We start from the raw sequence: 17,690 nt of genomic DNA, 5'->3' as shown, positions 1-17,690 counted from the left end.
CCTGTGCCATGGTATTTCTAAGTCCTTTATGATAAGCTGAACCAGAGGAGTGTATATTGAAAAGAATATAGTTTAGAAATTCTCTGTACTGGAATACTTTTTACAAAACATTTTACTGATAATGGTTTATCTCTAAAGCAACCATTTCTACAACTTCAAAGTGGAAGCTTTAGATAACGCTTTGTAAAGGTGGTAATTTAAATAGCAAAAACTCATTAAGATGCCTTTCATCTGCAGAAACAGAACTGATTCACAGATGAAGACTAGAGTCATCCAGAGTCGTGAAACCCGGGACTACTACTAACCTAGTACACGTTATCAGTCATATGGCAACACTGGAAAATACCCCAGGGCATTTATAGACTAAGGCTTTGCATGTTAATCTACTGGGACTATTTTAAAAATTCCATTTCTTGGACAATTAAAAAGAATTAAATAGGTAGGAGATTTGAGTGTAAGTATTTTTGAGGTGGTTGCATGTGTAGCCAAGTTTGAGAATACAAAGTCCTAACGGAGAGCACCTGAATATAGACCTAATTAAATTTTTGATGGCTTTCAACCCTGTTAATTGCCCTGTTGATCAGAAAGTTGTTCTGAGATAATCTACTGTAACCACCTCTCCTAAAAATTAACAATTATAGCCAAGTGGATGGAAATTTGAAAATAAGAGGCCATACCTAAATTTACCATTTCAAGTGTAAGTTTAGATAGGCAAAATATTACATAAAAATAACAAACACTCTGCACTGTTAACAAATTTGAAGCAAAAAGCAACCCTTCCTATCAATAATCCAAATCCCCAGAGCAAACAATGTTTTTTAAAAATTATACCTGAGTTTATTTCCAACCTAATTTCCAGTTTTCTAGCTTGTTACCAAAATACACAGCTTTCTCTGTGACAGCTTTGAGGCAATGCTAGAAATACTGAATATGTCCAAAATAATGACTATATACCTAGAGGTTTTATTATGCTGTTTAAGAAAACGAACAACATAAGAATTAAAACAAGAGAAGCAATTGTTATTGTTTCTATATATATTCTTTCCATCTTAAGTACTTACTAATTTTTTACTAACAATACATTTTTAAAAATCGAAATTTTTGAGGTATAATTTCCAAAATAAAAGTCCTCATTTTAAAGTCTAGATTTCAGTAAGTTTTGACAGATATAAGCACCACCACAAAGTATAGTTTCATCACCACAAAATGGTCTCTTGCTATGATTTCGCAGTCAACCCCTCACCGGCTGTCCTCCCAGTTACTGATGAGATTCCTGACCATATACCTTAGTTCTGCATTTTCTAGAATTTCATTTAAGTGGAATCATTGCAGAAGGATATATTTTTTGTTCCTGACTTTTTTCACCCAGGAGAGGTTTTTTTGGGTTTTTTTTTTTAATGTATTTTTCCATATGGTGTCCATCAATAGTTTTTTTTAGTACTACATAATAGTTTATTATATAAACATACCAAAACTCATTTATTTACCTATTCACCTGCTGAGGGACATTTATTTCTAGTTTGGGGCAATTATAAATGAACCTGAGTTGAATATCTCTGTAGGATTCTGTTTTGGACATGTATTTTTATTTCTCTCGAGTAAATACCTAAGGGTGAAATGTTTGGGTAGTTTATTATTTTCTAGGCCTGCTGTAGTAAAGTGCCACAAACTGGGTGGCTTGAACAACAGAATGTATTGTCTCACAGTTCCGGGGTCTAGAAGTCTGAGATCAATGTATCAACAGGATTGGTTCCTTCTGAGGCTTATGGGTGAGAATCTGTTCTGTTTCTCTCCCAGCTTCTGGTGGATTGTTGACAATCTTTAGTTTGTGGAAGCATCACCCTGATATCTGCCTTCATCTTCACAAGATATTCTCCCTATGTGTGTTTTTGTGTCCAAAACTCCATATTTCATAAGGACGTCAGTCATACAGGATTAGGGTCTACCTTACTCCAGTATGATCTCATCCTCATTTAATTAATTACATCTGCAATGACTGTATTTCCAGAATGTGACAGTTCTATACAATGATGATTGTTCACAGGGACATCAAGAACAATCAGAATCTTCTCTTTTGTTCTCTCAGTTTCTCAACATCATGTGATATCTTGCCTTATTTTTGAAAAATGATTTTCATACAGTTATTAAAGACATATTTTCCCAAAAGTTTCTTTTGGCCTTTGGTGTTTTCTTGTGCCCTTCTACAGGCTTCAATACAGCCCATTTAAGAAGATAATTATGCCTTTATATGGGCCTCAACCCAGGATGGTGAAGTGATGGACAGAAAGATGACAACAGATACAGATAAGTGATACAATGTTTCTTTAATATCTATACCAAGATAGGGGCATTGGATTTTTACAGCTCTGAAATTTCCCTATGAAATCATTTAACTGTTATTGATACCACTCATTCAAAATTGGTCAGGCATGTGACGTTTGTATCCATTCTTGGCCCTTTCTTATTGTTCTAGGATCTCTAATTATGAGTCTAGCAATTCACCAGGGTTGTGACTTGTAAAAAAAAAAAAAATGTAGATATTCAAGTAAAATTTTGAGGCAAGGTATAAGAGATATTAACTAATTTATTTGATGTCTGAGAATGTCTTTATGTCACCCCCACACTTCATTGACACTCTGTATATTAATAGAATTTTCTGTTCTTTTGGATCTCACTGATTAATTAGATTTGCCCTTTATATTGTCTCTTATTATCTTCGTATGTTCCACCTTATTCTATCTCCTGAAATATTCCTTGGACTTTATCTTTGATTTCCTCTTTTATTCTATTTTTTAAAAATTGAGCAGCCATGTTTTCAGTTTCTAAGAATTCCTTCATGTTCTCTCTTTTAATCATTGTATTTTATTTTTGTTTTGTGGATGCAACTTCCTCTTGTGTTCCATCTGAGGCAGAGTGTTAGGTTAAAGAGAGAAATGGAGAACGGAAGGATCTTAATCTCCATTTTCCAATTATGAGGAAGGCTAGTTCAGGATAAAAGCAGGTGCCTTCCCTGTTTAGACAGTGGGAGAGCTGAAGTTTCACTCCATGGAGACTCATAATTTTAATAGGAAACATGGAAGTTTTCCTGAATTCTTTCATGCATAGTGGGAAAACAGAAAAGGCTGCTGCTGATGTCGGCTAGAAAGCCAAGTAGTTTCCTTTCTAGGCACAAAGTGACTTTGAAGTTACTTGCTGAAGGGCAAACAGCTCAGGCTAGAAATCAAAAAGTAGTCATTCATTGTGCTCCTGCCAAAAATACATAACCTGAATATAACCATGTGGAAACATCAGACAAACCCAAATTGAGAGGCATTTTATGAAATAAGTGCTCTATACTTTTCAAATATCAATGTCACAAAAGACAAAGAAAGATTGAGGAATTGTTCCATATTAAAGGAGACTCAAAAGACTTAACAAGTAAGTGGGATATGTGATCCTGAACCAGAATTTATTTTGTTTTTGTTATAAAGGACATTTGTGGGACATTTGATGAAATTTTAATAAAGTTATTACATTAAATAATGGTATTACATCAATCTTATTTTGATAATTATATTATGGTTATTTAAGAGATTATCCTTCATCTTAGGAAATGCACGCTGAACTGTTTTGGGGAAATGGGAGTAATGTATGCAATGTATTATAAAATAGTACAAAAATTACTTATACCCCTTCTCCCTAATATATACATAGAGGAAATGACAAAGCAAATATGGTAAAATTTTGACATATAGGGAAATTGAGTGTTGATATGTGAGAATTTTTGCAACTTTTTGTAAGTCTGAAATTATTTCAAAATAAAAAGTCAAAAGGGAACAGAATCAAAATTCAAAATGACTGCAAAGATCAGATCAGTAGAGAGGACCTCAACACTTGACTGAGCTAAAAGAGAACGGACCATGAGTTCCCCAGCCACCAATTCCGAGGGAAGTATGTGAGTGAGAATGACTTAGTGGATTAGAGCCACCATAACCTGAGTCCAGGAGAAACCCAGAGACAGCAGAAGATCCCAGAAGGTAGTAAGGGTGCACCTCCCCTCATGCTCTGTAAAATCCTCAGATACCATCTTGGAGACTATGAAGGAGAAAGGGTGAAACTGGAACAGATGTAGCATGAACTTGAAAGTGATACTTTTAAACTAAAAAGAGGTTATTAACATGATAAAATGTAAGTTTTCATTACTCAATGAAGATTTTTCCCTTCTCAGTAAGTGGGAGATACTTCAAGAATAACATCTCACTTACAGAAGATAGTCACAATTTCTCTGTACATGAGAGTATAGTTTAAAATGTGTTATCCCTTTACACAAATTGGATCTTTTAAAACATTTGCTTCCATTTTCTGAATTACAGTTCATCTAGAGTCAATTTCTTCGTTGGTTTACTTGGCCTTTCCAGTTCATGTTACCCATGTTCCTTGAATGCCTGGTAATTTTGGTTGATCATTCATTCATACAGATGCATGAGTTTGCTCTTTTAGCTATCTGATGTGGGTCTTGTCTGATGGTGTGACAACTGTTGGGAGGTCATATTGTGAGCTTTGTGACTATGAATGGGCCATGCTGAGAGACGGACTTTGCTTTCAAGTGAGTGAGCTGGCCATCAATTTGCAAAGTATTCCAAGTGCTTAAATGAGAAGAGATTTACTCTGGGCACCAACACAGAACCAAAGTCCTTAGCCTTCCCCATATGAGTGGAACAAATTTTTTAGAGAGCAGCCTATCCTTTGATTGTTTAAACATTTGGTTTTTATTTGTTTGTTTCATAAAGGTAACATCAGGCTGCTTTCTGTTTTATATACTGATGTAAGGGAGAGGGGGACGATTTAATTTACAAACTGCATTAATCTCTCTTTCCATCTCCACCTTTTAAACCAATCCTTCATATTATTTGGCAATATTGATCTGGGGCTGCCTCTTCTTTCCTGTTACAGTACACAGTCTGAAATGAGGCTTTTTCCCACCCTGTTTTTCTTTCTTATCAACACTTTTTTAATGACTATGTCCAGAAATGTATTTCCCTCATGTACTGATAGTTCCTTTCTGTTACTTTTATTTTTCATTTTGCTACTATCTTATCAATGGTCTGGAAACTTGATCCAGAAATAAACCTTTTAAATATGCTCATGTTAACATTAATCACATTTTGTAAAACATTTAAAATCAACTTTACTTAAAGATATATATATATATATATTTTTTTTTTTTTGCCTTTAAAGAGTCTACTTCAAGTATCCCCTATAGCTCTTAACTATACTGTAAGTAGTGTAGGGGAAGAAAAAAACATTTTCCCTCTACCCTTCCAGGTTATTGTCTGAGACCTTCTGTTAATCTAACAGACAGATTAACAAGAGAAAAATAAACAGAAGTTAGTTTGTATGTATTCCTCACGCATATATGGGAGATACTCAGGGAAACATAACTCTCTGAGATGGCCCAAGCCACCACCTTAAATATTACCTTCAGCTAGAGACCAAAAAAAAAATATTGGAAGTAGGAAGGTCAATTATGACAGATTACCAGGAAAATTGTAGCAAACACAGGTAAGATTTGTTAGATTTAAGTCCTGTCTTCTCCATTGATAACAGTTTCTGGTCATCTAATCATCTTTCTCTTCCTGGCACAGAGAGGGAGATCCCTTTCCTTACAAATGAGGATTCCCTTAATAAATATATTTCCCTTACAAAAAGGACCTTCTATAGTGTTTTCAGAGCTTCTCCCATGCTTGCAGTTTCTCAAAAATAACCAGATGAAAATAATCCTTACACTGAAGAGACAAATTCTGGGGGGCATATTCTGATTCCTTTTAGTAGGATCACTATACATAAAGCCAGGTTTGCCACAAAAGCCCCATTTATATACCTGTTGTCTTTGCCTAATTACAAGTTGACTCTCTTTCACTCTCACAGTGTCCTAGCTTGGATGAAAAATTATATGGTCATCTCACTATAAGGAATTTATATTTTCCTCATCTCCCAAATTACTCAACAAATTCATGATAACTCCTGTTGATATCACTCACTTTATCAAGGATAAAAAGCATCCTTACCACTTTTGATGGTCTTTAAATCTTTGTGGTCCTTCCTGCCCAGATACATATGTCCTGGCCTCTACTCTGCATCAGACAGTGTTTTAGATGTTAGAAATACAGAGATGAACAGACTTTATTCTCTGTTACATTTCAAAGGAGATATAAATGTAAAAAATAAATGATCAAAGTTCTTCAGAATAGTAGAAGGAAATGCATATTTCCTTGTGGAAATTGAAAGGCAGAGTCTAACTTACCTTGTCAGGTAAGGCAACTGGCTCTGGAGTCATAGTCTGAATTTGCACGATGTTTCAACAGATGGAACTACAAAAAGGAGAAGGTAAAGCATTAAAAACAGAACAGTTATTTATATTTTCTAATCAGCAAATATTTGTTAAATGAGTGCTATGGTGCCAAGCACAGCTCTAGGCTCGAGGGATATGGCAGTGAACAAACATATGGAAACTTCTTCTTTTGTAGAATTCACATTCTAGAGAAAACGGTAAGAATGAATAATAAGTAGAACGTATGTTTGCTAGTAATCAGTGCCAAGGAGAAAACATAAATCATATGATAAGGAGAGTGTCTGGGAAGAGTTGCAATTATAGATGAGCTGGCTAAGAAAGGACTCACCAAGAGGCAAAATTTGAACAAAGACTTGAAGGAGGTGAATGAGTAACGCAGGTATTCGGGGGAAGAGCATTTCAGTCTGAGGGAAGAATATGTACAGAAGTCTTGAAGAGACAATGTTACTCATGGTTTTGAAGAAAACAAGCAGAATCATCAAGGGGAATAAAGTCATAGAGGTAATTGTGTCTTATATGACACAGAGCTTTTCAAAGACTGAAATTTACTCTGGGGAAGATAGAGGGTTTAGAGCAGAAAAATGATATGCTCTGACTTAAGACCAATGAGGATAACTCTTGCTGTTGTATTGAAATTAGACAGAAGGAGGAATGAGAAGGTAGGGAGTTGGTGGGTAGAAAATAATGATGGCAGCAGGAATACCAATTAGCAGGGCTTTACAATAATGCAGGAGAGAGAGAATGGTGGTGTGGCCCAGGAAGGTTAAAGTGAAAATGTTTAGACAAGATTAGGATCTGGCTGTATTTTAAATGTAAAGTGTTAGAGAAAGAAAGGCATTAAGGACAACTCTAAAGTTTTGACCTGAGCAAATAGAATAACAGAGTTCTCACTGACTGAGCTGGGAAAATCAAAGAGAGGAATAGGATGTTTTTGGAAGGGAGATCACATGTTAGGACGTCCTTCTAAGATATTTTAAATTTGAGGTACCCATTTGACATTGAGGAGTTGCAAAATAAATCAGTCTGAAGTTGAAAGGAGACTTTTGGGCTGGAGAAAAAATTTGAGAAAGCAATATTTAGATGGTATTTAACAACATGTATTTGGATGAGATCACCAAGAGAGTGAATGGAAGTAACAAAGAGAATAAAGCCAAAGACAAACCCTTCAGTACTCCAAAGTTCAGAGATTAGGGAAAATGGGGATAAATGAAAAAAGAAAAAAAAAAAGTTGGAGTAGCTTAAGATGTAAGATCAAAACTAGATGGATGATTTTGGATTCTTGGCAGCTTTATTAGAGTTTCCAGAGAAACAGAACCAATGGGAAATATCAATATTTATATTGATATCTATATCCATATCTAAATCTTTATCTATCTATGAATTTTCTCACACAATTGTGGAGGCCAGCAAATCCAAAATCTGCAGGGTGGGACAGCAGGCTGGAGACCCAGAGAACAGCAGCTTGAATCCAAGGTGGTTTAGATGCAGAACTCCCTCTTCTTAAGGGAACTTTTGTCTTTTTTCTCTAAGGCCTTTAACTGATTGGATGAGGCCCACCCTTATTGTAGAGGGTAATCTGCTTTATTCCAAATCTATTGATTTAAATGCTAATTTCATCTAAAAATATCTCTTTACAGAGGCATTCAAACTGGATCTGACCAAATATCTAGGTGCCATAGCCTAGCCAAATTAACACATAAAATTAACCATCACAGAAACTAACTAAAAAGAGAGTTTCAAAGATGAGACCATGCTGCAACAGATAAAATAAATGAGAACTTGATCATAAACTGACCATTGGAATTAGCAAAACAATGCCACTAATGATCACATGTGGTTTGGACGGTGGTGGCTGACTGGAGTACATTCAAAGGAGAATGAGAGGAGAGATATTGGATGCAGTAAGAATAAATGGTTCTTTGAAGAAGTTTTGCTTTAACGATGGGGAGATGATAAATGGCATGGTAGCTTATCTGTGTGACAGAGTCAAGGGAAGCTTTCATTTTTTTCATAAGGGATAAATAATATGTTTGCTGGTAAGAATGAACTAGCAGAAAAGATGTAGGAGAGAAAAAGGAGAAATGCCACATTTTGAATAGTTGGAATGGGATAGATTTAGCTAGACATGGAAGGTTGAAATTAAACAGGCATGTAGACTGTTCACCAAATAGGCAGGAAGTTGAGGCTATGGGCATAGAGGTAAGTTGGTGTGATGGTACAGCAGAGGAGATTATCAAAATTCTCTTCTGATTATTTCTATTTTTCATGGCATAAGACAGGGCCAGCTTCAGGGCTGTATAACCCAAGCAACTGCACAGGGCCTGGGGCTCAGAAGGGCCCCACATGTTTTAAATCTCTGTTGTTGATGTAATGAAATTCTTAAAAATTTTATCTTTGAACTTTTGTAAAATCCAATGAGATGAAAGGGCAGGACTGTGAGTAGAGGAGAAACACAAAACATGTGTATTCTGTTCACATATAGCATTCGTAATGCCCTATGAACACAGAACTGCTGGGCCCCACCGTGCATGGGAGTTCAGCAAGACTCAAAGCAAGTACAATGTAAGTAAGTCTGTAAGTGGGTAAGCCTGGGACACTGACAGCCCAAGAAGCCACACTGTCAGTGTGTATAAGAACTTGTTTCCAACTCAGAAAAAAAGGCAACAGTGTTTCAAGAAACACAAAAGACTGAGGAACCTGTTATATCTTTTCTTATTCAAGTTACTTCCCTGTTGTAGCTGACTACTTACGCTGAAAATGATGACATAAAAGGGAAACACGGGGCAATCTATACTTCTTTTTCTTTCAGGCTTTTCTTACTCAGCAGTAAGCTGAGGTGGAGAGTTTAGATAGAATATGCACGCAGAAAGAAGTGAAAAAGAAACAATTCAGTTAGTTTGGTGTAACATTTTCTCTGTTCTGGTAAGAATAAAATACATATGCATATATGAACCACAAAATGTAAATGTTTAAATTTTGATGATTCTGCATGCGAGTTAAATATTCTTATATTTCCATGTAAAACTTACATTGCAAAATATAAAGATTAATGTTAAAATTTATGACAATAAATTAAACTTTTACTTTTTCTCAGGACAAGATTAAATACTAAGTGAAAAATGCCATGACACTGTGAGAGAAAGATCATGAAAGGGAAAATCTTTATACATTAGTACCTTTAGTGCCACTTTTTTCCTGCTTTTTAAATTAGAGACCTTGAATTTTTATTTTGTTACCTTGTATTTTGACTCTGAAATAGCAAGTACATCATCAGTGGAGAATGAGGATGAGAGAGGAGATTTTGGAAATGTAAGAAAAGAGAAGCTACAACACAGTGCTCTGGTTGAGTGGAAGTGTGACTAGTAATAGCAAAATGAAATATGACTACTGGGCAGCATTAGGAAATCACTTGAGGTTAATGATCATAATTAGAAAGTGTCCAGTCAGCATGACTGTGTGTCTTTCTCCAGACATACTCATTTGCATGGAGGGCGAGGAGGTTGAGTGTACATGAAAGGATGAGAACTACTGTAATAATTGACTAGAAATTTAATCTAAGTAGGGCAGGAAGTGAGAACTTAAGGGATTAACAGATATTGAGAAGTCATAAAATAAGATATGTTTTTACTTTTGTAAGCTTGTTAGAATTGGAGTACTAGAGGGAGTGAGCCAGAAAGAGAGGAAGTGGGACATTTTGGATGGGTGGCAGTCATTGGTCATAAGCACTAGGCTATAACCATGAGAAGGTGTGACTGTGGTAGAGTGGAAGAGATCAAGGTGCTGAGAGATCTGAATATTAGAAAGATCTTCACAGATAGAGAAATCTCAAAGAGTTATGATAGCCATGCTGTTGCACTGAAGGACAGTGAACCCAGCCCTAACATCAAAGAAGGAAGAATCGTGACCCTAAGGAATGGTAGTTGACTGGGAGAGGTGGTGATAGAATAGTGACAAAAGATTCAGAGATTTAGGGGAAAAGAGGAAAAAAGATCTCCCTTCAGTGGGGGAGGGGTGGGAGTTGAGGCCAGAGAAGGTAATGCGCAGAGTGTGAAAGAAGCAAAGGTCTAAGGGATGTGCGTTACTGCGGTAGACTAGGGTTTCTATAGCAATGACGTGAAAGGGAATCAAGGATTAAAGAGCATAATGTAATCATTCCTGATGGTCTCAAGAAGAAATACTGGGGACAAAGCTGTGTTAGGGGACTGAAGAGTTCTGGAGTGCCCCTTGAACCCTGCTTATGGAGAATTCAAGTCCTACAGAGAAGTCTCATTGCTAGAGACTGGACACTCGTGACTTCTCTAATGACAGTCTATGGACCATATATGAATTTAAGAAGACCTGTCCGGTGAGAGAAATGATAAGCAGTTTTTAAAACAAGCATAAATTGCATGGGAGTAAAGAAGGGTGAAATTTTAAAAGTGGGCCATTTTAAAGGAATTTGAATTTCAGCCTACATATAAAGAGTACTTTTTGATGGACTCAGCCTGGGGTGATAGAAAGAGATTGAGGTAAGAAAAGATTGATATTCAATTCTGCAATTAACTGGTGGCATGACCTTCGGCAAGACACTTGTATACTTTTTACATTTCAATAAAGGAAAAGTAATACATATAAATAATATTTATTTTATACTAATGTAGCCTGGAAGAGACCTTATCGGATCTATTCTATAATAGTAACTCTTGAAGGTGACAATTCCAGATCAGAACAGAAAGGAAGAGAGCCTGGTCTCAGAGCAAAAGGAGAAAGACCAATGAGGTGAGGGATGTTTAAGTGTTAAATCCCATTAAATTAAACTAATTATGGCCAATTGGATCTGTAGTTTCCTAAACAGTAGGAGACAAAGGCAAATTCAAAGACTCCTGGGGTTATGGTTTAGTAGAATCAAAGAGGAGATCAATGTAAAGATACTGATTATAGTGTATATTTTGTACATCTTAGATGGGAAGAATCATATATCCGGGTAATGGGATCCATGAGGGAAATGGATATATTTGAGAGGACACTGGTCTACAATGAAGACAGAAATTTGCGAATCAGAATTTCAGGCAATTGGATGGATGCAGAGGTTTGAATGTAATTAGCAGGTTGTTGATTAAGTGAAAATATTATAAAAGTTCTGTAGAAGTGAATGCTGGTGAGCAAGGAGGCAAAGGTGTTAAACCCTTAGACCGATCACCAGCCTTGTGTAGGAAGGATGAGGGATGGCTGGGAGGAAGCCTGGTAATCAGCTCCAACGCCAAAAAGGATTAGGCTACAGAAGCCTAAATTTTGCTTGTTATTGTCTCCATCATTTCTTATGCATGGGCCATCATGCAAAATAGAGGGGAGGTGGGGAGAGAGCGAGCCTCTAAAAATGTTTAGAGATCTCATTAATTTTCAGATACTTCAGAAAGAGACTGCTGTCAAGTGACTCTAAGATATGTTCAAGATCTTAGCCCAACACCTCCCTAGCTCTTCAACAAATGCTTGAATTCATTTGTAGTGTGTGTCCTCCAAGCTGTTGCCCTGCTTGCCTTTCATGTGATCATGTAATGTAGGGAAAAGAGCTCAGATTTTGTTGTTGGAATTAAACCCTGGTTCTACTATGCAACCTTGGATAAGGTTTGTTATTCCATGTGTAAGATGGAATAAGTAGCTTATAGGTCTGCTAGGATGGTGTGTCATTATATAAGTAAAAGATCCCCACAGCCATGTGGATGCACCCACACACGAATATATATACATTCATAATCCACCTGCAAACTACACATGCTATTATACAGTCAACCTTGAGAATGTTCTTTCTTACAGTAAATAGTAATTGTCAATCTACTGGTCTTAATTTTACCCCTTGGTACAATCAGGACAAATCGTGTCCTTCTTGTCTAAGTGGGAGGCAGATGAAGAAAACTGCAGGAAAAGGGAACCAAAGACTGTCTTGACATCAAAGGTGCTGAAGCAAGGATTTGGGGCATTTAATATGTGTGAAAGTATGATAACTGGATCTCAGATTAAGTCAAGTGCATTTGAAAGCCTTCCCAACTGTGAAAGTTTCTCTAAGTAGTTCTCTCAATAGGTTCACCTCAGGAAATTAACACACCCCAGGACCAACTGAAGTTCTCATCAATTAAGCTAATAGACACAGCAGGCTTAACCTATTTCCCAATGGTGAATATAAAGTATTTGTTCAACAAACAAAGGCCTCTTAAATCTTTTGAAAGCCTACCCTAGTCAACTGATGGAAGACTCAAAATTAATATGTGTATATATATACACATACATATATATAGAGAGAGAGAGAGAGATAAGCTTTAATAACACCAAACTTATCCTCCAGTTAGTCAGGCCTTGTGTTGAGGTGGAGGAATTTATTATATTCAACTAAACTTATGATTTTATGTTTAAAATTTTTAAACATGAAGATTTCCATACTTTCTTTAAGGAAGCCAATGTTCTATTGCAATTCTTTACAGTCTTTTAAAAATGTGCTTTAATATTTTCATTACAACCAAAAAGTAATTTGAAATGATATTATTTTCAGTTTTGTGTTCAAATTGGAAAGTAATTATTAAGTTTTAAATGGAATCCTCTTAATTCCATTACACATTTTTCCCCAAGCCTAAGATTCTGCTGACATTGAATTAAGAAAAATAAAATAAAATGAAACAAAGAATATAAAAGTTCTTTGTAAAATTTAAATTATTTTTAAAGTAGATAATATTACTATAATCTTAGAAACCACTCTGATGACTTTCCTTTGGTCTCCTGTTGAAGTTTATATACTCATTCAACCTATAATATGAACATTTTCCCCATTTCTCTATTTTGCTAGTATATTGTCTGCTTGACCTTGGAAAACTTATCTAATCTCCCTGTGCCTCAGTCTCCTTACTAGTAAAATGGACCAAATTAAGAGGATCGTTGTGAAATTTAAAATGAGAATACACAGTAAAAGTCTTTGTGTATTGCTAGTATAAATGGACACTCAATAAATGTGAGCTATCACAGGCAGAGAAAAGGAAAAAGAAAAGGAAGGCAGAGGCATTCTAGGTGGAGGAAATGTCCTAAGTCAAAAACACAGAAGAAGAGCTTAGCCTGATGAACGGCAGGAGCTGTCAGACCGGAGTCTTGACATTGCAGGGAGTGATGACAGGTGATGGTTCATGCGGATTTTGTAAACCCAGACTGAAAGTCTGGGTTTTCAGTTTTATTCAGTGCACAGTAAAGAGCTTTTATTTATTCTTCTTGTTTTAATTTTAATAGTAGTAAGTGAAATGATCGAACAAATTTTTTCATGAAGATTTAAACGAAGCAATGAGTAGATTTGTTGAAAAGAAGACAACAGGCCCCAAATGGAGTCCCTTATGCTAAGCCCCTGTCACAAAATCAAGACCTAACTTAATTACAATTCCAACTCTCCCAGAAATGAATCTTAAACCAGTCAGTCAGGAATTGCCTAATCAGCACTAGTTAGGTCATCTGCCTGCTAGACTCCTGCCATCCTCTAAAGGAGAGTAACCTTGCCAATAATCAACTTGCTTTTTTGTCTGGCATAACTTTTTTTGTCCCTGCTCCTGTCTGCCTTGTCTTTCATTTTGTACAGCTCTTCAGAGCTCCTTTCTATATGTTAGAGTGGATGCTGCCCAATTCATGAACCGTTGAATAAAGCCAATAATATCTTAAAATTTTACTCAATTAAATTTACTTGGGGGTTATTTTTGTCTATGTGTGTTAGTATTTCTGGATGCCTGGCTTCTCCAGAACCAAATCTGCCATATGTTAAGCAAAAAGAAAATCCAGGGATCCATCACTGTACTATTCCAAAATTACAAGATCCCTAGACTGTCTGCCTTCTTCTCTGCATCTTTCAGTATCTTCCTAAATTTGTATTATATATAATGTCAAAGGATTTCAAGTGTACTTAGTGGGAAGAATAGGGAAGAATACATCTACTCTAACTTTACAAAAGTGGAAACTTCTTTATTAGCTTTCTAAACTCATTTTTACATTTGGACATATGATAATCCCCCCTCAAAATATTTTTTATACTTGTCTTATTTTTATTGCAAAAGATCTGAGTTTATAGTTGTTCTCATAAAAGCAGCACATTTTATGGTACATTTCAACCATATCATTTCAGATAATGTTAGAAAATCATTATTAGGTGCTTAGAACATTTCATAATCTATGTTTATTACAGAGAGTCCAATTGAGATTAATTAAATAATAAATTTAGATTTTTCTGATTCCAGGACTGCCTTATAAAAAAGACAGTAAATTTATCTCCAGAAGGCATCAAATTGATAGTTTTAAGGAGAATATAGATGAAAATCTGGAAATAATACAACTAGAAAGATTTGTTTTGTCTTTATCTTCAACTGTTTTTAAAAAAAGTCAATTGGGTTATCAAAGAGTAGATTATATTCAAGTATCTTCTAAATATATGTTTTTATTGTATACATAGCAATTTAACCTGGCCAATTTTTCATGAATTCTCCTCTGATAATTAGTTTTATGCAGTCTTGCTGGGAGGTATACTTTCCTTTCTCAGCACTCCTGGGAATATCTGGAATATGGTGCAAGCACTATTATGATAATACAGCATTAAGAAATTGAATTATTGACACAAAATTGTAAACTGACTATACTTCAGTACATAAATATACACACACATACACACACACACACACACACACACACACACACACATTTAAAAAAAGAAATTGAATTACCTACATCCAGGTTACCTATTCATATTAAAAATTCAATGTGTAGAGTGCATATAAACAGTGAGGATTCCTGGGTAACAGTCTGTAAACGCACTTATATCATCTGCCATCACTGACATTTGTTCTTTTTTCTGGACTGGCAGGAGAGACTTGGTGGGCATTTGACTTTTATCAACTCTCAGCTTTACCCAATGTCTATATGTGTGCAGAGTCTAGAGAGAGGGAAAAACCATCTTAGCTCTACCTCTGGTCCAACAGCTATTTCTCCTCTTTGATAGCTCTTACTCGTGTTTTCATCATTTGAGCTGTGAATGAAGCAGCCCACCCCAACCCTCACCTTCCTGGAAGCTAGTGGTCACTCTCCAATGGAGCCACACGCACAATATCAAATTTCTCCAGGCCCTTGGCAGGGAAGGGCATGTTTTTAACATTACTGGATGCTGCCATTGGCTTTCTTCTGGGATAACCAAAAAAATCATTTCCTCTCCTGTTGTATCTTTGCCAAATCTTTAGTTCTTCAAAGACCTCTTTGCCCACTCTGTGCTCAATATTTTCATAGCCATTTTTATCACTGTATTCAATAATATTTTATATTTTATATTATGTATTTTATACATGAATGAACAAAAAAATACTGTAAAGCACTTTGCCTAATGATTGGCAGATAAAAAAGTGCTTTGTAAAGTTTAGATATCATTATAATTGTTCTAATATTTTATGATAATGATTAATAGAAATGTTTTATATTAATTAAAGAAATAATTACATCTTATTAACTATAAGTAAAAGCTACATTTTAATAAAGTAGATATTAATTATCAGTGGAAGAAAAAATGCATTTAAACACCAAGACTCCATATTAAATTATATTTACAGTCAACAAGGTTTTAAGTGGAGTGTTTCTTATTTCTAAAATTTTTTTATAATTATCTTCTTGCTCTCATTAATAAATATTTATGCATAATATTAAAATATGCAAGTACAGATATTAGATCAGTTGGACTTTTGTAAGTCTTATTCCCTCTCCATCTCCTCCACTGCTTACTGAAAGAAGATCAAATCTGATTCATTCATCTCTCCAGGGCTGGGTAGATGTGCAGAGTTCACCCAACACAAATTGATTTTTCCCCCAAACCAGTGAACCACTAGCATAGGAGCTGAACTGTGTTCTCTTTGCCTAAGAAGATGTGGAAATAGTGTGACACACTAACCACTCTCCTCAGGGATGAGAAGTCACTAAAAGTGATTAGAGAGTCTTTAGTAAAGGAACTGAATACCTGGAACAAAACTGAAGTTTTGGGCTCCAGTTATACTATAAAAAAACCATTTTTCCCTTCATTGTGATTAATGAGAGACAATATCATCATAGAAGAAGTATCATTCATAAACTCTCTAAGTTACCAGCAAAAAAAATCATTGATTTGTTAAGCATTGTAACACACTTGACTTACCAGAAAATACTTTGTTCTGTAAGAACAATATAATATAATAAACACAGATTCCATAAACTTTGCTTAACCATGGATTTCTGTTTCTCTTGCCTGTGCTCAAGACTTTGAAACTGCACTTGTTTATCTTTTTTATTCAGCATGTTCATAAATACCCTATGTACAACCATTTCTCGAAGTTTTACTTTAGATAAAATTATGACATTATAATAGTATCTAAAGAAAAACCCCAAACTAAGTTAAAAGTGTGAGAAGAGTGTTATAATGTTAGAATTATTCAAAGTCCATAATTATATTATGTTTTTCATTGATTTCATTTCTTCCATCATATCTTCCCTTGTCTGCCTTCTCACAAGATTTCACATATATCTTCATTGTTTTGACAGACACAACACAATCAAATCTCAGATGTTCTCAAATCAGGTGTTTTCTCCATTAGTTAACCAATAAGAAAGTGAACTATGTCTTGTACTATATTAAGTACTGACAGTATAAAAGAAGTTAAGATGCTAGAATCCTGATTTCAAATAGCTCCCAAACTTATTAGGGTAAGTAAAACATATAGAAGTGCAAGCATTTCCAGGACAGCGTGTAGTGAAATACCAGACGCTAGGATGTTGTGTGAATTGTGTGAATGTTCACTAGGAGTAGACGTCTGAGTGATGTGTAAACCTACGTCACAGCTCCTGTGGATCTCCTTTGTGGTGCTACACCCCTGGTGTCTTCATAATTCACCCCATCCCTCTTCTGGGTCTGTCATCTGTGCTGTTTCCCCAACCCCAGGCCCCCATCACATCTTGCTGAGGATGAAGAAACACAAGGAAGAACAGCAGGAGACCTTCCAGGTCAGGGCATTTGTTTGGACTGCTGCCTACTGAAAACACGTCCCACGTCCAAGGTGTGCCAGGTATCGTGCTAAGTGTGTTACTAACATTATCTCATTTAATCCCAACCACCACCATATGAGGTAGGGTGTATTATTATGCCCTTTAATAGATGAGGGAACTGACACTGAGAGAATTTTCACAATTTGCTTCAAGTCACACAGTGTAGATCTGAGACAGTCTGACACTGGGTCGGTATCTTCATAGAGAGAATCCCACTCAGAACATGGGGAGAAACAGAAACCGAGGGGTTGGTTGAATAGATTAATATACCACAGGAGTGGGCACTAAGGGAACTGAGAGAAAAGTCTAGGGG

The 17,690-nt window shown here is 35.8% G+C and overlaps 1 long non-coding RNA gene across 3 annotated transcripts in view; it reads right to left on the bottom strand.

Annotated features, from left to right (window-relative positions):
- LOC105092262 (uncharacterized) overlaps window positions 1-17,690 on the bottom strand; it is a 333,225-nt gene that overhangs the window by 184,788 nt on the left and 130,747 nt on the right. For all 3 annotated transcript variants that reach the window (XR_010381308.1, XR_010381306.1, XR_010381307.1), the window contains one exon: window positions 6,284-6,350. This is a non-coding gene — a long non-coding RNA (uncharacterized LOC105092262). The remainder of the gene's footprint in view (window positions 1-6,283; window positions 6,351-17,690) is intronic.

The sequence above is a fragment of the Camelus dromedarius genome, chromosome 6 (assembly GCF_036321535.1).
Source record: "Camelus dromedarius isolate mCamDro1 chromosome 6, mCamDro1.pat, whole genome shotgun sequence".
Lineage (NCBI taxonomy): Eukaryota > Metazoa > Chordata > Mammalia > Artiodactyla > Camelidae > Camelus > Camelus dromedarius.
Note: the sequence above shows the minus strand (reverse complement) of the source record. Positions and strands in the feature narration are given on the sequence as shown.